The sequence below is a fragment of the Sciurus vulgaris genome (genome assembly GCF_902686455.1).
Source record: "Sciurus vulgaris genome assembly, chromosome: 16".
Classification (NCBI taxonomy): Eukaryota; Metazoa; Chordata; class Mammalia; order Rodentia; family Sciuridae; genus Sciurus; species Sciurus vulgaris.
In genome coordinates, this window is record NC_136477.1 from 29466234 (window position 1) to 29487091 (window position 20858).

The window sequence follows — 20858 nt, forward strand, 5'->3', positions numbered from 1 at the left end:
AGGGATGGTGGGTTCTATGCACACTGAAATACAATGGTAACAAAGGTCTCAGTCTGCTGTGATAGGAGACAAGATAGACTAAAGAAAAACAGAGAAAGTGTTGGGTAGTGGTTAACTCTGAAGTTGGGCATCCGGAGTCAAAAGTCAGACTCCACCACTAATTCTGAACAAGTTATTATTAGATGTCTCTGTGTCTCAGTTTCCTTGTCTGTAAATAGAAATAATGACTCCCCATCTCATGGAAAACTGAGAGAATTAAACACTCTTCTATTCAGACACACTCGGAAGAGTACCTCCCACATAGTTAGCATCATAGATGTATTTGTTTTTAACTGTCCTTGTTTTGTTTTGGTGGTGCTGGGGATTGAACCCAGGGCCTTGTGCTTGTGAGGCAAGCACTCTACCAACTGAGCTATATCCCCAGCCCACTGTTTTTAACTATCTTTGACAGTTAAAAAAAAAAAAAAAAAAAAAAAAGCATATGCATCCATTCAGCAGATATTTGTCAATATGACCCAATTAAAACTCTGGCTAGAATTAAAAGGCTGGCATTTCTGGAGACCCTGACCTTCCAGACATGTCTTGAGGACTCCCAATTGAAAAGTCAGAACTACTTCAGAACAGTTCTGGGCCTCCTTTGCAAGCCCGAGGCAGCTGTCACTGAGCTGGGAAAGCTGTGGTGGATGGCACTATCTGCAGGCTCCAACATTTATGTGACAGGTGTCTGAATGACGGTTCCAGGGTTGTCAGTTTTTCACAGCTAGCCTCAATGAGAACAGCAAATCTTCCTCTGAAAATCATTTTGAAAGCAACAAAGGTTGCAAAGAAGGATTCTAAGAAAGATAACAAGCGAAGAAATGGGGAAGAGGTACCCGGGAATGACGCCTGCGAACGCTACGTTGGGCAGACTTTTCTAACTTCTGAAAATTGCTGACATAGGCTCCTGGAGATCGTAGTTTATTTTTCTTTTGCTTTAAATAAGACATTTTTATTCATTTATATAAGTGGATATTTGACCTCACATCATTTTACTTATAACAGCTACCTGGTATAAATAAAAGATGATATCATCCAGATTTTTTAATTGAAGAATTACCACATGGTAAATTTCACTTGTTGAGGGGGTCTGTACAATCCCATAAATTTTAACATCTGCATAAGTCTGGTTAACCATCACCACGACTGGGCTGCAGCACAGCTCCATCACTCCAAAACACAGCCTCCTGCCATCAATTGGCAGTCACACCCTTCCCTTTGTCATACCCTCTGGAAATCACTAATCTGTTCTTTATCATTTTGAGATGCTACACAATGGGATTATGCAGCCTATAACTTTTTCGATTGGCTATTTTCACTCAGCATATTGTTCTTGAGATCCATCTAAATTGTTGCAAGTATGAGTAGCTCATTTCTTTTTTATTGCTGAGTGATATTCCACAGTCTGAATGCACCACAGTTTATCTTTTCACCTTTTCAAGAACATTTGGGTTGTTTCTAGCTTGGATCCTCATGAATAAGATTATTATAATTTTTTGTCTACACATATTTGTGTTTACAGTTTTAAACTTTAGTGCCCATCAATTTTCTTAAACGATCTATTGATCCTTAGAATATACAATTTTGTGGATTAGGGATGATTATTCTATTTCCATGGATTTTAGAATCCCACACTATAGATTCTCACTATATGTCTTCAAGGAAAAACTTGTACTGTCCTCTGATTGCCTGAAACAGAGGCTCCTAATGGTCTGTGCAGCAGAATTCATAATTCTCATCTCTTCTTTCAAGATGCTATGCTTGAAACATAATTTTAAGCAAAAGTAAGTTAAAATTTATTTTGAAGTTAGTTTATTCTGGAATTTTACAGTATCCCTTTAATAATCCAGATTATGAAACATCAATTATGCAAATTCTATATTCTGACAAGAAGGTTTATGTTTTAAGTTAGTGGTTTTTAAATTGTGGTCCACGGACCAGCAGCAGTAGAATCCCTGGGAACTTGTTAGAAATGCACATATGTGAGTCCCATCACACATAGACTGAACCAGAAAATTCTGTATTTTAAGAAACACTCCATGTGATTCTGATGCATGAGCAGTTTTAAGGACCCCTATTTCCGGGTTGTACCCTCTTGGGTGATACAGAAGAAAAGAGTGCCACAGGAAGAGACTTCCCCTTGAGATAACACGAGAAAATTCTTTCTTGTTTCTTTCTATGATAGACCTGGCTTATAACACAGTATGGCTCATTTGTGTTAAAATACGGGCCCTAGATCACTGATTGGCGTTTATAAGAGAGATTGTATAGTTCACTGGATCACTGGGGCCAAGCTATGAAACAAAAGCTGAAGGTACATAAGTCCCAGAGTCTTTATTCAAAACAGTAAATTCATTATCTATTTTTATCTTTCCATTTTATCAGTGCTGATGAGCTAAAACCAGGAATACATGTAGGTTTCCTCCTTTCATGGACTCTGTCCTGTGACCCTGTCCTTAACAGGAAACTATCCATTAGGTGAAATAAATGAATTCCAAAGGAAAAGGAAACAGAAAACCAATTAGCCTGGATCACACTGTCACTGACCTCATAATGATAGAGATTATCTACATGAGATCCAAAATTCATATATAACAGGAAAATAGATTTATTAATTTAGATATAATATATATTTACATATATGAATGCATACATCAATATATGAACACATTTATCAAGGAGTATGCATATTTATTTTCTACTATTCCGTTCTCTCTTTAGAGAAAGTTTCTCAGCAATAAAAAAAGTTAATTTTCAGGTCCTTGGTCAAGGCTTATTCAAATAAAGCTAGTCAATGCAGATGATGAATTAGGTAAAAGTTTGGGAAAATGTGTTCTCTCACATCATATCAAATATATTGATATCAAATAAATCATATATTTACTGTGCATAATATCTATATGATTTTCCATATCTTCAGTTAACTATGTAGGAAAACAAATAAGATTTGGCTAATAGTTTTCTTCAAGTTATGAAATAAACCTGACATTTCATTAATGGAAATTAAACAGTACCTTTACATTTCTTGGTTCCAATATTTTAACAAAGCCACTACCTTTGACAAATACTTAATAAACAGGTTTATTGCACCTACTATGCTTAACTTTTATTTCAGGATAGTGCTGAAACTTCTGTTAACCTCACCACTTCCTTTGACTGAGAAACTGACTCCTTGAGGGTAGAAGGCAAAAAAAAAAAAAAAAAAAAATAACTTTGATCCTGCACATCTGCCAAAAGCAACGGTCACCCTCTGCCAAACAAACACAGAAAGCTCAGGCAGAGAAGTGCACACGTGTTCCAGGTGTTTGGGGTTTTCTTGGTAGAAAACAAATAGAGGACAAACCAGTGAAAGCTCATGCCGGCTAATTCTAACTAAAGTTTTCTAGATGATTTTAGGACAAAGGTATCAGTTAAAATGGATACAGTCGTCTTCAGTCTCAACAAACTGCATACACATGTTTTGGCAGATGAACTGAAAGTAAGTTCATCTACCTCGTAATGATTCTCCCCCATGGGACAGAAGACAGGTCCTGAGTGAATAGTGCAGCACTTTTCTTCAAATTGACAGAGGAATAGCTTAGAAAACAAATTTGAAGAGAAGGTAATATGCCTTAAGTATAAAGAATGATGGGGCTCAGTGGCAAAGCCTTCACTTAGCATTGGAGAGACGCCCTGGGTTTGATTGCCAATACTGGAAGAAATTATATTTAAAAAAAGAAAAAAAAATGCACTTGAAAACCCAAACCGTGTGAACCCATTAGAAAAAATGAAAAAAAGCAATTTTTTCCTTAAATGTCACTCATTATATAATATGCATCTTCAAAACCATTTTTCATCTATTTGCTCAAGAAGGTTTTTTTCTGAAAAATTAATATTTTCCCTTAATCACTTATCATTGGGTATCTCTGTTCTTAAGTGTCAACCATTGGATTTCTTGAAGCAACAACTTGCTTTGCCTTAAGTTGGGCCGTGAGGGCAGATATAGATATAGATGTGTCAGAGTCTGTTTTTTTTTTTTTTTCATTCTTTTACTTAATTATGTCATACATGTTTTTAAACCCTTATGAAAATAAAACAGTATCTAACTGTGCCTCAGATTTGTTTTTTTTATTTTCTTTTTCAGTTATCCATGGTCCTCATAGCCTTATAGCATTTTCAAAACAAATAATGATATTTAATTTCATTACATGTATCCCTCCCTACGTGCTTCAATATTCCCCCTCTTTTTTGTGTGTGAGGCTGGAGATCCAACCCAAGGTCTCCTACAAGCTAGCCAAGTGCTCTCATACTTAGCTACACCCCAGCGGGGTTTCCATGTCATAGTGGATAATTAGTTTATGTAGGGAATTAGAAAGGAGCTAGCATTTATATCACGTCACAAGTATTTTACATACAAGAACTCAAAAAAGGGAATCTTGGCCAGGTGAAAGGCAGAGGTGGAATTCAAACTTAGATCACCTTGACTTCAAACCTAATCCCTTTCCATGATGGCAGGAGAAAGTATGCCAGAACAGATGAGATCGGGAACTGATAATACAGGGCACTCCGCACAGCACAACAGTGACCATAGTACAGTCTGTGACACATGCAGACTGATTTCCACCCGCTTTGCACCAGTTTCAAAAATTAATTTCCATTGTCTTCCTTCCCTGCCATGGCCTCACTATTAAACAACCTTCCCCTACCCTGATTCTCAATTCCTGATCTCCAGATTAGATCATTTAATTGATTGTATTCTTGATGGCAATTGCATATTACAGGATAATTCTTATTGCAAAAACAAACTTTAAAATTATATATATATATATTTTTTTTTTCTTCTTTCCTTAGACAAATATGCCACAACAGAGATATTACCATTGCTGTGACCACAACCAAAAGGCAGATCAGTTAGGACATCATATAGGTACATAAGGTCCCTCCCACACAGGCAGTTAATAAATATCAGCTGGCATTTACAGTGTAAAATAATAATAAAAAAATTATTTCTCCAAAATTTAACAACTCCGTAAGTAGCTTCTGATCATCAATGAGCAAAGGTAAATCAGTAGAGGAATACGGATTTCTACTTATCACCGTCCCTGTGGCTTCAGCAAAGGATACTGACAGAGCTACAGAAATCTTGGATCTCTGTTGACAAGAATTTTTGCCTAGAGAAACAAGGTAATTCAGAGAGCAGAAGTAGCAAGGCAAGTGAAGTAATTCCCGCAGAGCAGAACAAATGGTACTAATGACCTAATCAATACAGAAATAAGTACAGATTTCCACGACAAATGGCCACAGGTAGCTCTCCTAACAAGTTCAGAAAAACAACGCATTCCTTTCATTGAGATCGTCCTTACAATTATTGATGTACTTCATCAGGAATTCCTAAATGCTGGCTTTCTGTCAATTCAATATATTAGATGAGTTCACCAAGATTTGGAGTGAAATATATTAGCCCCTTCAAGCTTGCAGGTCTGGGTCTGTCTCAATGCTGTAAATTCCTTGGATAACAGAACAAACCATTTGATCCTTGCCCAGGCCCAAGGATCTAATCAATAGATGATGAAACAAGTGATATCTTCTCATCTTTTCTTAAAGCATCAAAACATCTATTTTCACAGGCAGGTCAAAACAATGAGGTAATGTTCTTTAGTGATTTCCAGAAAATTGATTTTAGAGTCCTCTTCATAGATCAGTCTTTTGACTCTCTGATTATACAAATGGCTACCTGATGGATATAGCCCTTGGTTTTCTCTGCAGTGAGCACGAGTCACAAGTTTACCGTGTTTTATTTGAAATCTTTAGATAACAGTCTAAATTGTTTTGTTTTTAGATAACAGTCTCAAATTGCTCCTGGATGGGTGCTAAGACTAAACTTGTTATGCTACTGCTAGACACATCTAGAAGGAGGTCTCAATAATCAGCATCAGAGCCACGGTCTTACCCTGGATGAGTCACATTAACAGATTATGAAATGCTGCATGGAATTTTGTATATGCAGAGAATTCTAAGTTATCCATGCCCAAATCTCTTTTTCAAGTCCCTACGACCCGTGTGGTTTTTAAAAGGCCCCACCCTGCTGTACATGCAAGAAGCATCTCTAGAAAGGACGGCCTGGACTCCCTGTGCTGTGCTGACAGATGGGCTTGCGCCACTGAACCACTGACGGTCATGACTGTCATGTAAGTACTTATCACATAAGGTGAGGCTATGCTGAGGATGGCCTCTAGTTACTCACAAACAAAATACCAAAGAAAACTACTGCCCCATAGAAACATTTCCTGTGAGGAACTTTATTTACATGAGGATGACGGAATTAAACACAAATGGCAATAAGGGCAAAACCAGCAAAACTACAAGCACCAGAAAAAAATAATAACAAATTAATACTCATCATTGGGTCAAGCACTTTATATTTAATTATAACAACAATCTCATTTTATAAATGAGGCATCTGATGCTCAGAGGGCTTAAGAAAGGTTCTGGTAAATTGCAGACTGGATCTCACCCCAGGCCTGGGATCCAGTATCATTTTTGTAACTATTCTTGATTAGAGCAACATCTAAACATTTTGTTCTTATTTTGTAGTATTAGTTCTTATATTCAAGACTAAAGAAAAAAAGTGTAATAAAAATTCATGAACAATACAATAATCAACAGATCCATGATCATTGTATAAAAATGTCATTATTGAATCATAGCAGTGATAAACAGGAAGAGATCTTAGAAATCATCTGGTTGCTTTATAGGTGACTTCTAAAAGTAGGCTCTTTCAGTGTACAAAATTTCAGAGCAAGGTGTCTGGGCATGAACCAGGTTGGGGTAATGAATTCAGATACTTCTCTGTCTTCTAATACCTGAATCTTTCCTCTCTTCTAATAGAAAGAACTGCAGCACTTTAAAAAAAAAAAAAAAAAAAAAGTCATCCTTCAGGTGACCTACACATCAAATGTTTTACTCCTTAGTGGTTTTCCTATAGAACCACTTATAATTCTCTCTTTCGTTAATCATATGCATTATTTTTTAATCTGTTAAAGACTTTATAATGCCTTTTTCTGAAAAAAATTTCCAGTTTTCTTTTTTAAAGACACAATATAGAATTCACAAATTCATAATCCAAACACAATTATAACCAATTGTAGCCCTAGTAAGTAACACAGTAAATATATATCTGTGAGATCAACAAAGGAGAATATGAATGGGGCATCATAGTTCCAAGTACATAATCTTAGCTGACCTAATCATTCTTATTAGAGATGCCCCTACCTGATGGTTTTAGTCTGTGATCTACTCCATCAATCCAATTTTCCCCACAAAACTTATCAGTGCTGCTTATGCTTTATGTTTATTTTCAGGAAAAAATATGTTTCTACCCTCAAAGTATACTCTGTTGATTTTCCTAATTAGCTTCATTGGTTAAAAAAAAAAAAAAAAGAGATGCCTCTAACTTGTCGAAATAAATTCATATTGTGTTACCATCTGGGAAATTATCTGTCAATCATTTTGGATTTTCCATAGACTCTCAATCATTCAATCCACTGTTCAAAACATTTAAAATGTATTCACCTCCCCAAATGCCCATAACATTCTATATAGAAAGGTTTCCCAAATATTTGGCATGAGATCCAACATAAATATTTAAAAATGAAGAATGAATGAATAAATAAATGATAACTATCTGGAGCAAGAATAAGTCTGGGTGACTATCACATAAGACCTTGGCTGATCTTGCAATTTGGTTTGCATGGACATTACCTTACTCTGATTCATGGTGTCCCTAATATATTCTGTTGGTTGTCCTGATGAGAATACCTGCTATAGTTTTCTACATATTCCTAAAGTCTGTCATTCACAGAGAAGAAAGAATGTGTTCCTTATCTCTCTAAAATAAGGTTTCAGATTTGGGTTTTCTTTAGGAAGTGGATGATTGAGTGGAAGATTATTCAGTCATTACTCTTGGTGTTCCTTAAAATGTAGGAGGCAAACTAAAGAAGCAAACCCATTCCTTTTCTCTCCTTTCTTTTTGGTACCAGGGATTGAACCCAGGGGCACTTAACCACTGAGTGACATCCCCAGCCGTTTTCTGCATTTTATTTAGCGACAGGGACAGGGTCTCCCTGAGCTGGTTAGGGCCTTGCTAAGTTGCTGAGTCTGGCTTTGAACTTGCAATACTCCTGCCTCAGCCTCCAGAGCTGTTGGCTATTTCACTTTTACTCAGCTTCATCCCTTCCTTTCCAACATGATTATTTTTACGGACATTATTTTTAAGATATATAAAAACATGATTCAGTTCTTAATGATCTTGGGTCCATTATGTGGTTTGTCACTTAAGTCTGGTTAATCCTAACATCTTTCCCATGTAGCAGGAAAAGAAGGGCTACTCTCCTATAGTTTGATGAAAGCTGTTCCAAGACAGGAAGGGATCTGGTGCCCTTGATTTGCTAGTATTGTCTTTCTGCTTTCCCCCTCACTCTGCCGTCAAATTCAGCACTGCTTACTGCCTACTTAGAGGAGTGAATTCTTTCCCCACATGCTGGATCTCTTTCACCCACAGTTAATCCCTCCAAAAGTACATTCATATCCAGTGAGGATGAGAAGTCTCCAGTTCTGTGTACCAATGATTTGAAAAGTCCTTGTGAACTTACCTTTGCCTTGTCCTGTCTTCTAAGACAACTTTGGGTATTAATTGTAATTTCCCTCCACATGAATAGAAAAGTGATATGCCTGCTTAAGTATACTGAAATTTAGGAGGCCTCATTATTTCCATAGACCTCCTCTTCATTGCCTGAGATATGAAGAAGAAACTTCTTTGTAGGAGGCAAAATAATCTCTAGTGCAGTAACAGTGCTACGTATAAGGACATCTCTTTGTTCTTTCAGCAAGATGAATGTCAAATCTACTTAAGCTGAATTTTCAGGGAGAAATACAATTAAAACTTCACTTAGAGCTTTTAAATCCTGAATATTAGATGCCATCAAGAATATAAAGGTCAATTTTTAATTCAATGAACATTGATGAAATATCTGCTACATGGAAGCACTATACTAGCCCAGAAGTGCTAAGGACAATGAAAAAACATATTGAGGAATAGGTTTTTGGGACATGTGTATTATTTTGATTCTAGCTCTCCCCCTTCCCTCCTCTCTAGATGTATGCATTTTTAAAAATTTGTTTCCCAGTAAATATTTTGAGAGCAAAGGATTACAAACATATTCTCAGAAACTCTGAGAAGTTTCATAGGCTAAATTTCTGATTTGTGTGAGCCTCCAAAGAATGGCTGACATCCAGATTATAAGAGAAAATAAAATGCAGGTATCTGATGTTTTTACTGTGTCGTCTGACTGACCTTCTCCTGTGCTGAATATTGCTTGTGGGTCTCCATTTCCTGATTGATAGGGAAGGCAAGTGTTTAAAAGCCAATTATGAGAGAAGTCTCTTCCCTCCTCCAGCCATATTAGCACTGGCACGGTGCTGACTCATTAAGCAAAATTATATGCAGATACTCTAGGATTAGAGAGGCCAAATCAGCTGCTCTGTTCAAACAGCTCACCCAGTTCTCAGAGACAGGAACCGAAGCCTTCTGTGGGAGTGACAGGGAGCCCCTTTGCAAGTCCACAGCTCCTCTTGCTTTGTCTCACAGTAGAAATCATTTCCACCTCTCAAGCCACCCTAAACATGTTTACTGGCTTCCACTGAGTAGAGCAGGATTCAAGGTTATTCCTCTGTGAAGCCATTCCAAACCCTTCACTTAAATATTTGGTTACTTAGCCTCCCTGTTTAGATGCTAGAAGTAACACAAATAAAATGTCTTGGAAAAATAAGAGTTATATGTTCACTTTTAGACAACTCTGAGTTGGCCATTTTTTCCCGCTTATAAACTAATAGAAAGAGGACCTTGTTAGACATCATGATCCTTATATAATAAATACCTCTGAGATTAGTTACTGGTTTGGCCTCTGATTTTTCATAGGCAAGGAAAGAGTCAAGACAGTCATCAACTTTAACCATTAGATTTTTAGTAGGGTAGCAATGGGAGAGAGCTATACTTTAAATTACAAGGAAAAAAAATTTTTTTTTCCTTAAAGGAAGCTATATCTCATGTATGTCAAAAAAATTAAATCTTTCTCTAAAGCTTTTTATGAAAAGATCATTGTTTCTTTTTACAATAATACCCATATATCAGGGATTTTGCTTTTGCTTTGATCCTGCAAGATAGGTTTCATTCCCATTTTACAAATGAGAAAATTGAAATGATGAAGGATTAACTAAATTGCTATTCTTAGAAGTAGTATGCTGCTTAGATTGGAGATTGGACTGATGCTACTACACAATTTTCCTTGCAGAAACAATGAAGTATAGAGATTTCAAGTCCTGGCCCCTGAGGTCACATTCTTAGTTACTTATTTGGACCCAGAGGGCAGACAAGAGGAACAAATACCAGTTTAGGTAATTTCATGTTTATGGTGTGGGGAAGTGAGATTTGGATGCCCCACATTTTTTGCTCTAGATCTTTTAGTACAAATTTTGAGTATTTCTTCAATACTTCAGAATCTCATCGAGGCCTAGGCACCACTATGATACACTTTCTTCGTCTCACATAGAGGTTGACTACTCACTCTAAGATGAGCTTCCAGTAGACCTATGGGAGAAAACCTCTCCATTAGGGTTTTGTTTTGTTTGTTTGGTTTTTGGTGGTGCTTAGGATTAAACCCAGGGTCTTCTGCATAGTAGGCAAGCACTCTACCAAATGAGCTATATCTCCAGTCCTCTCTCAATTTTAATCTGAATTTCAATCTAAAACTGAATTCAAAACATTTGTCCACAGCTTCCAACATCATATCTAACAAACAACACCATGTAATCATTTGTGGAATAAAATAATCTCTTCTTGGAAGAGTGTTTATATCATTGTCTTAGATGATGTATAAGATTTTTATAACATATAAATTCTGTCACATTAATTATATATACTCTTCCTCTTCTTGATGTTGAATAAAATCACTGAAATAGAAGTCATTTATAGTTATGGATGAAGACAATACTTGCAATAATAATGAAAAGTTAAGGGGTTCACTTGTTAGCGGGCTAACAACCAGAGGTAAGCAGAGGTAAGCAGGTGGCTGCAGCTTGTACATGCAACATGGTAACATGTTGTATTATTTTATCTTTCCAGATCTCTGTTAGTGATCATGCAAAAATTTCAGGGCTCGAAAAAGATTTTAATCTTCACACAGAAAATGTGTTATGACCAAAGTTAAATTGGCACAGGAATGAATAAAATGAAGAATCATTAATGCCAGCTGGTTGTTTGCTGTGGAATGTGTGAATTTAGTACAATACCAGTTGTTTGCTATTTTCTTAAACTTCTAACATCAGTATATTTAAGCAAATTAAAATAAATAAAGTAAGAAAACATAAAAAAATCTAATGTAAGAGTGTTAGCTCAATTGTTCCTATAGGCCAGGTAAAAGAAGCAGGATCATAGATGACTGCAGAATCCTAACAATTCATTAATTTAGCAGAATTCAATAGCAATTTTAATACAACTATGTGCTACACTGGCTTAAAGAGTCATGATTTGAGTATAAACTGTAGTTTCCTTTTTCTAAAATAAATAAATCAATAGATAAATAAAGTAACATTTTTCAACAGAAAGCATTTTTTAACACTCATTTAAAAACTTGTTCTAAAGAAGCCATAAGTAGTTAAAGCTTGCAAATGCTGCAGAAATCTTGATCTGTCACATACTCACATGGAATCTACTTGATTTCTGTCCAACAGCTTTTTGATGATTAAAATCAATAAGATGCCAGCACCTCTGGGATTTCCACCAAAGTTATAGACACATTAACAAGAAAAATGCTAAGAAAAACATACCAATATAGAATATTTTCTTATAAATAAATATTATAACTTCATGTCATCATGTGGTTTCAGAAACATGAAGAGCTAGAAAATCAATCTGATAGCTTTTTATTTTCCCAAATAAAAGGTAAACAGAAAAAGTAGCGGGATTTCAGTGTGTTAACCTGCCCCTCCTCCACCTCCTGCTGACCAGTGACCTGATTTTCCTAGATCTATGTAACACTGTGGAGATCACCTGAATGCATCTCAAGACAGTGAATGCAAATAAAAATAGTGAATGAATAGATGATCCCTGACCCCTCTGATTTACATATCAAGGGCTGTTTTATTGGACTTGTGGGAACATACAACTTTTAGAAATTGATGTTCAGTTTTGTTCTTTGAAGACATCAAAATGTCATACCTCGGTTCCTTATGCTGATTCTTAATTTCAGCTAGATCAAAATATGTCAACATGAATTAATTTTTCCTCCCATTTAACATCCAATTCTATGGACTGCCATGTTCTGAAGTAAGTGTTGTATGTAGGCAATTAGAAGGAAATCTTCTAAGTATTCCTGGTCCTACTTTTCAAGAGATGATACTTGTTCTTATCTCAAGTGATTAGTATGTAATAAAAAAGCAACCAACGATAAACAAAAGTAAAAAATTCTCATCCATTGAGAATTCTAATACTAAATTTGGTAATGTGGCCACTGAGTTTTTCTTTTTTGATGCCCCTATCACAAGGAATTAGAGAGGGAAGATTGGGCTCATCTAGGTAGATAAGCTCTGTAAGTAAGTCTCAATGAAAAAGAAAAAAATGATGATCTATTACACAATGTGAATATGCATAGAAACCTATCCCACAATATACCAAGTAAACCTCTATAAAATGTGCCAAAGTACTTGCAATTAGTAGTGATGCAATTGCTGTACTATTAAATATCTTCAATTCTGTCTCTAAACTAAAACAAAATTTTATTTGCAATTATCTTAAAAACCAATATTTATTTACAGAAGTGATTTCGTTAACAAAATCATAATATTTTGTATGTTATCCACAGTGAATTTCTAAATTTGGGAATGTGGTAAAAGACCTGTTTTCAAAAGGGATGATTAATATGCCCTTTCCGCCTCTACCTGGAGAATACGAAATGATTTTCTGTTGCTAGATAAGAGGAACAACCATGACGTTCTTAAATGCCATCTGCGTTTAAGACTGAGGAATCATTACGAATATATGCCTTCAGTGAGACAATTTTGAACTAATTCTTCAGCATTTTAATAAGTCACAATTGTAATTTTATCATAATTTTTATTATAAAACTCATAAAAAATCTTATAAACCTGTCGCATTGTCACATATATCCAGTGGGGGTTATAAAAACTGTCAGAAACTTCCTGTTTCCTAGGAAAAGTGTGTAGAAGAATTTAAAATATTGATCTATTCTGACCACAGACAGTGATTAACATTCTCTCCACCTGGTAATAATAGAATCTATGCTGGCAGTTAGACAAGAGGAACATTAGGATGCTAGGGATTCAAACTGAAAGCAAACAGCCAGTTTGGTGTATTCAAGCCAACCCCTTTGTTTTTTCAATATCCCTTCTATTATCCCAATGTAATTATTTCAATTCATTTTTTTGTCTTGCCTATGTAGCTTTTTCCCTAGGCACCGATACATCCCAGTAATTTTAGAATGGGGTGCAGTCAAAATGTTATATGGGCATTTTATGCCTTAAGAAAATATCTCCAGACCACAGAGGATTTTGAGACCACAAGATAACAATTCTACTAACATTAAAAACTACTGAATGAAATTGATACTCTGTCTCTAGTACTTTATTCTTTATCAAGCTTAATATCAAGCAATACTTGATAACTCTTATCTAATGCTCATAGGAATGAAATGGCTGGAATGTGAAGACAAATATTAAATACTTCAATATTGATGGCCAAGATTTCTTCAACATGAGCCAAATTAATCTAAATTATAATGCTGAGGCACCGGAAAAAATTATTGGAACTTAGCATAAACAAACCTTACAAGACCTAATAATCAGAAGCAAAGAATCCTTGAGAAAAACAAATCCAGTCACACGTATGTCTTGCTAACATTTATTTTCACCTTTAATGATCCTTCAGCATTTACTTATATCACTGCTTAAAACTCATTTTTCATATTTAAGGTAAAATGATAGAATGCAAAATTGAAAAAAAAAGCAAAGTCTCACAGAAATGCAGAGGTTCTAGAACCACAGATTTCTTAAAAAAAATAAAATAAATAAAGATCCTTTGTCTTAAGAGAGTAAGTGTATGTTTTATAGGTATCATCACTGACTTAAAATATGTTCAGAACTTCCCATGTGATATACTGCATTTATATGGAAGCCAATTCTTTTTGTGATTAGAGATTCATGAATTCCTAAGCACGCTACCACCGTGTGGTACCAGTTAGAAAGATGCCAGTACTTACCATCTGAAGAAATGGCTTTCAGAGTCGATATCACTTTGGAGCCCCACATTCTTTCCTAACCTTGTCACAAAGCAGACCTGAATTACACTGACTTATGTGCAAACAGTTCATTTGCAGTTTCCGACCTCATGGACTTCAAACTGTCTCCTTGTCCTAAGGAATTCTCACTCATATTCATGCCTGGCTATGTTGCATGTTGTGTCTTCAGTGGCTGACTCATTCCACGCTTTGCTCATGTAGCTTATCATTATCTTGTCCACAGACAAAATGCACATGGAATTCAGATGTGGATGCCCACTGCCTTGAGAAGCTTGAGGAAGGTATGAGCACTGGGATCCAAAGAGCATGACCACAAAGGGAAACAAGACGGCCAGTGTGGACTGTTACCCCCTCTAGAAGGACTAAGTTAGAAAGGCAAACAAACAAAAAACAAACGAAATCACAGTATCTCCTTATCATGTATTTCCCTTAGTAGTTTATTTGGGGATGATTTTTCACGCACACAAAATGGCAAAAATCAAGATCAACTTTGTACATCCTTTTAATAGCATCATTAATAAATAATTATGACTTCCCCACTTAATATAAACTGTTCACATTCTCTCATGCTTGTTAATTTTGAGACTACTTAAGCATTTTTTAAATCTAATTAGCTTCACTCGGAACAAAGAAATAAACTGATTATGGCATGTTGTTAGTATGAAAATGAACTACAAAGACTTTTCTGATTGAACATTTTCACTTTCTACCTGAAGAAAGTTGTTTGGTGTATATGCAAACGCTATAGACAGGTGGCTTCTTGTATTTTACACACTACAATGTTAAGATCATTTTCCCCTCATTATAACATTCCAAAAGTTATCAGTGCTGCCTCTGCTATCTACATTTAAAAAATATTTATCTTTTAGAAAGATAATCCGTGGTGTTTATCTCCAAGTTAAAGACAGAAAACAACCCGAATATTCTATCAAGTTCAAACAAAAGTTCCTGCTTCACTTAGTTGCCATGATTCTGGACAAGATGTCAAGTTCATAAAAGAAAAACAGTTCACCAGGCAGAACTTCAGGTTATCATTGTACCTTAAAAGATGTTAATTATTTCATTCCCAAAACGCTCTGTTAGTTCCAAGGCATCCACTGGAACAATATTTTAGGAATCTGAAATTATTCTCTACTTTTTCCTATCCAAGATTCTGACACTTGTATTAAAACTAGTAGGTATGCAGGAACTCTTTGGTTAGATCTCCTTCAAGTTTTAAAGAACTCAAATTATTGAGTCTTCTTTCTGAGAACTAGTGAGGAGATTATGGAAACATATATCAAACTATTCATATATAATTTTCTCACTAAAATTAATCGATTTCCATTAATACAATATTAGGACCTGATAAAATTACCTTACCCAGCAGCCACTCTTTACCTTTCCAAATATCCTTCTCCAGTATCCATAACCACACACTGCTTTCTTTCCTCATGCTTCTTTTATTGCTGAGTGAGGTGCTTGCTCCTTCATTAAATAGCATTAAAAATAGACTGCACAGAAGTCCCCAGTGGAGCATGCTCTAACAGGGCTAATGCCACAGTTCTCAAGGTAACCATACTCAATTGGGATCTAAGAGAGAAAGTCACTGGGAGATCAGCAATTTGCAAATCTAATAGCATACACAAACTTGTCTGGATCTGAGCTGAATGTTGTAAAAGAGAAATCAGCATGTAGTGAAATTAAGTCACTAAGAAACTGAAAGTCAATCCTAGGAGCCTTATAAGTTTCTTTAAATATGCCTCACCCAAACAAAGTACTCTGTTAAATAAGCATTCATCTACAGTAACTAATTCTATTCATCAAATAACATAAATCATGCCCAGAGGATAACTGAGTTATGTAGCAGTCTAAATGTCTTTAACAACTGCATTTTAAACAAACCATAATAGCATTGACAAGCAAAGATAGTAATAATTATTCTTTGATATCTTTTGTTATATGGATGTGTAGCTCTCAAAGAATATACCTAAACTCATTCTCTAAGCAATTAAAAATATTTTGTTAGTCAAATTGTTAAGAAGTAAAATAATGTGACGACAAAGGAAAAACAAGATCAAACACAAGCAAATACATACCTTGAAAACCTACATAAACCTGAGAAGTATACACAATCTCTCACATGCAATCCCACATTAGGAATGCGGCAGAAGCAATTACTGTTAAAATAGTAGATTACTTCACTGTTTGAACAAAACATAGCTAGAGCTCTCAGCTTTCAAATGACTGTTTTCCATGAAAATGACATTAGCTAAAATCCTATTAGGACATGCAAGCTCTGTGGTAATACAAATACAGTGGATCAAAGGAATATCACATTTATTTTAAAGTGTGTGTCAAAGGTTTTCTGACTTTTACCAAATAAAAAATGATTTCCTGTCATCTTCACTTCTGTTTACTTAAAACAATCATAGCAGTTTTGATCTCCAAAGCAGATGAGGAAGAGGTGAGGACCCTTCGTATTTATTCTGCTTTTGAGATTTTTATATAGATTCATTTCAACTTTGGGTAATGTTCTTCTTATTTGGAGAACCTGAAGTGTTATACCAATACTCTTAAAAAATCGGAAATCAAAATGAGTTTCTACACTTTTTAAACACAACCTCATGAAAGTAATTTCTACCAGTCTTGCACTGCACTGAGCTTCCCTTGCCTATAACTTTCAATTATTCACTCTATTTCTCCTTTTAAACTTGTGCCTTTCAGAAGGTGATCAAATACTAAACCTAAGCAGTTGACAATTCCACACCAGCTTTATTTCTATGCATAAACATTGAGTCAATTCCTCTTCCCAAGAAACTTTGAAAACAAATGCCTACTTCAACTCAATTCTACCACCATTTCTGCCATAAAACCTTAAATTGAGGGTTGCAATAAAACAACATCAAGAGTGTAAAATTAAAAACCCCTTCCGAACCCACCCAAGACCTTAGTCTTGCCAGGACAATAAACTAATTATAACTCTCTACCTTCTCTATAGTTCTCTTTCAAATGAATTAAGAGCATCCCAAACTTTCTATGTTGAAACCTACATAAATCACTGGAAACTTCTGTGATGAAAACCATTGTCGTTTTCAATTTCCATCTTTCCATTTCTGCCTGATTTGGGGGGAAGGGAAGCCCACCCATCCCTTCACCAAACACGGAAACACAATACATGGATAACAACATCAGCTTTCTACAAACACAATGAAGAAATACAGAGGAGAAACAATTCAAAAGAAAAGCACAGCTATATGGCAGAAAGAAAGAAGAAAGAACCTGTAAAAGGCGTGCACGTTCAGATCGGAAGACTTATTACCTTGACGAACAGTGGATATCCCCCCAGCTTCTTGGTGCCTTGGTTGATTTGATTTAGTTTTTGGCTTTTATTAATATTGTTGTTTCTTAATGATTGATTTGGCTCGATTGGTTTTGTTTTTGTTTTTGGCTTCCTTTTCTGTTGTTGGCTTTTTTTTTTTTTTTTTTTTTTTGGTCGATTTATTTAACTGCTAGTAAGAGCTTTCTGCATAGTGGGCTGGGATACCCGCACAGCTGTGGCAGCCACGGCTGGGGTTGCAGCTACTGCACTGGCTGGGGCTTACGCGCCGGCTGCCCCTGCGACTGATCCGCGCTTCCGAAGCACTCAGGACGCCGCCGCCGCCTTCTCTGCCCCACTGGCTGCTGAGAGGGAACGTGCCTCGGCCTCCTGTCTGCTCTTCTGTCTGTACTTCTGTCACTCTGACCAGTTGTCGGTCAGTCTGGCAGCTCAGCACAGGATTCTCGCCTCGCTGCGCTCTGCTCTTGAAGCTGCCACTCTCTCAGAATGCCAGTCTGTGCGTTAGTCTATCCGCCCCTCCGAGTCCCTTGGTCCCACCAGCAATGCAGGGTCTCTCTTGCCGTCTTCTGTGCCTATCCTGTCTCTCCTACTCTGAGCCCCTGGCCACTTCCCTCGGTCAGAGGAGGGCGTTTGGAGGGAGGGAGCACACGAGTGTTTCTCTCTCTCCGCTATTTCTGTGTCTCTCTGCCTACTGAGTCAGTCTCTCTCTCTCTCTCTCTCTCTCTCTCTCTCTCTCTCTCTCTCTCTCTCTCTCTCTCTCTCTCTCTCTCTCTCTCTCTCTTTTTCTCCTCTCTTTTTCCTTCTCTCCTCTCTCTCCTCTCTTCTCTCTCCGTTTCTCTCCTCCCTTTCCCGGGCTGTCTGGTTGCTCCCACCTTCCCGTCGCTTTGCCAGTCCCACACAGAGTCAGTCAGCCTCGATCGGTCCCAAGGTCCCGCGTCCCCTGCCTGACCGCCTCGGTCGTCTGCCCCTCGGCTGGTCCCGTGCCCTCCCACGCGGGTGGCACTGTCGCCGGGGGCGGCTCCCTTCTCCTCCCGGCTGCCGCGGATGGGTCCGGTCCCCGCCCAGGCTGAGGGCAAAGCGCGTGTTGCACGTGGCCACACAGTTGCTGAGGCCTGAGACCCGGGTTTCTTGACCCGCCACACCCGGGAGGTGGCAGCGCTGGGTGTCTGTCAGTGCCTTGGGCCTTTCTGCTACCGCGTGCGACCAGAGCTGGCCAAGCCTGAGTGCAGGCACCTGCTTGGTGCTCCAGGCGCTCGTGGCGCTACCCATTCCCGGGGCAGCTCTCCGCGAACCCCAAGGCTGGAGACAAAGCGCATGAGCCACGCGCGGCAGCGTGAGCATCATTAATCAGAGAAAACTGGCACGTTGCCCCCTGCCCCTCTACACCGCCTCCCCGCTCCCAGCCTGCAGGCGCCGAGTTCCCTCCCGCCCCCGATGCGATGCACAAGCTCTCCAGCGTACCGCTATTAGGGGTGCCTCCTTGACTCCTGGGGACACTTGGCGAAGCCTTGCTCCGTTCCCTTCCTTCTGCGCTCACTCTCCAGGGCAACTCTGCAGAGACAATCCCACAATAATAACACCTCACCCCACCCGAATGAATCCGTAGCCTCAGAGTTCTCAGAGATTCTCAGCTTTGCTTTGAGCAAGACCAAAAGTCCGGTAGCGCAGCGCCAAGTGTTCTGCGTGTGTGCGAATGCCCAGACGCTGCCCGCTTGAGCGCTGATTTACAATCAGCAAGGTGCCTTAGAAACCCGGGTAGGGTAGGGGCAGGGTAGGGCTTGGGGCAGGGAACAGAGTTGACACCTGAAGAAATAAAAGCCTTGATTTCCTTGTTTGTTTTGGAGATGTACTGTCTATTTTTATAAGCTGTAATTCATTTGTTTTTCATTTGTCTCGGGGTATACTGAAAAAAAAAAAAAAAAAAAACGCGTAGTGGAAGAGAGTGAATAAAATTTCCGGAATACCGCCCACTCCTCCTGAGTGACTGTAGAGCCTACTTTCCAACATTATAGGTCACCAGCCAAGATACACCACTCTAGCTTTCTGCCCCCGGCTGAGATCAAGGCATTTGATTCTGGGCTTCCTTGCTAGGTTATTATTAATGTGCAAGAAAATTATAGTTGTACACTCCTGCATGGAATTGCCAAAGCTCATTTTGATGATATCCAGCAATTCAGCTTCTGAAAAGTAGACACTGAATAACTATGAATTTGGTGCAATGAACGCCCATCCCACAATAAATTGAAGAGGAGAAAAATCAACTTTTACCAGCTGCAATTAGTAACCCTTTGAATAGACAACAAATAAACAACTAGCATAAAACATGTCATGAAAATGTCTATATCTTTTGTTTCATTTATTGACACTCATTCCTAATGTCAGACAATATAAACAGATTTATTAAGAAATGTGCCTTCCACATGTTATGAAATCCTGATTTTCACAAATGATTTTGTGACTTTGTTCACATATGCTAAGATATTGATTTTCAAGATTTTCAATCTTAAATTATATGTGTACTTCTAGAAAATGCTGTACAACAGAGTAAGGTTATACTAGACCTTGAAGAATAGTTATTTTTCAACTCTTAGAAATTTTCTCTCTTGAGATTTAGCTCTTGCTGCATAAGAATGAAGTCACTGTATAAGGTATTAGGCACATCAAACCTAAAAAATTCAGGACTATTACCCATTGCCATCATTCCTATTCAGTCATCTCCAAAAACATTTTGGTAAGTATTTTTCTAGTCAAATAAAATGTAGTGGAAAATTATTATAAGTATTTTGAATTTGATTCCCTTTGCTTCATCTCAAATCACATTCTGAAAATTCTACTTATCTTCAGGGGAAATTGTGCCTAGTCGTGTTGTGCCACAAATACACATGATTGAGAACACATGGAAAGAGGGTCAGTGTTGGTATCTCTTCTAGATGTGACCACAGCTAAGCATCTCTTAAAAGGAGGGTCAGGTCAACAATTAACAGGAAACCTTAGCAGCTTCTGCTAAACACAAAGTCTTTCTGCAAGAAATTAGATCCCACACTCAGAATTCACTAAACCAATGGAACTCAGGCCTATAAACTGGATAAGAAATTATAACCACTGACTGGTGAAAAGGAGAACTCAATCAATATTTTTAGTACAAATTCCTGTGA

At 37.5% G+C, this 20858-nt stretch overlaps 1 protein-coding gene across 20 annotated transcripts in view; it reads right to left on the reverse strand.

The window, feature by feature from the left end:
- Window positions 1–19312, reverse strand: part of ARPP21 (cAMP regulated phosphoprotein 21) — a 148138-nt gene extending 128826 nt beyond the window's left edge. For 4 of the 20 annotated variants that reach the window (XM_079115907.1, XM_079115904.1, XM_079115894.1 and 1 more), the window contains exon 1: window positions 17686–18946. The gene's annotated coding sequence lies outside the window, so the exon portion shown is untranslated. Of the gene's footprint in view, window positions 1–11773; window positions 11890–15746; window positions 15768–17685; window positions 18952–19164 lie in introns of those variants that run through there. The other 16 variants (XM_079115896.1, XM_079115906.1, XM_079115895.1 and 13 more) reach the window with 10 other exon arrangements.
- Window positions 19313–20858: the final 1546 nt, after the last annotated feature.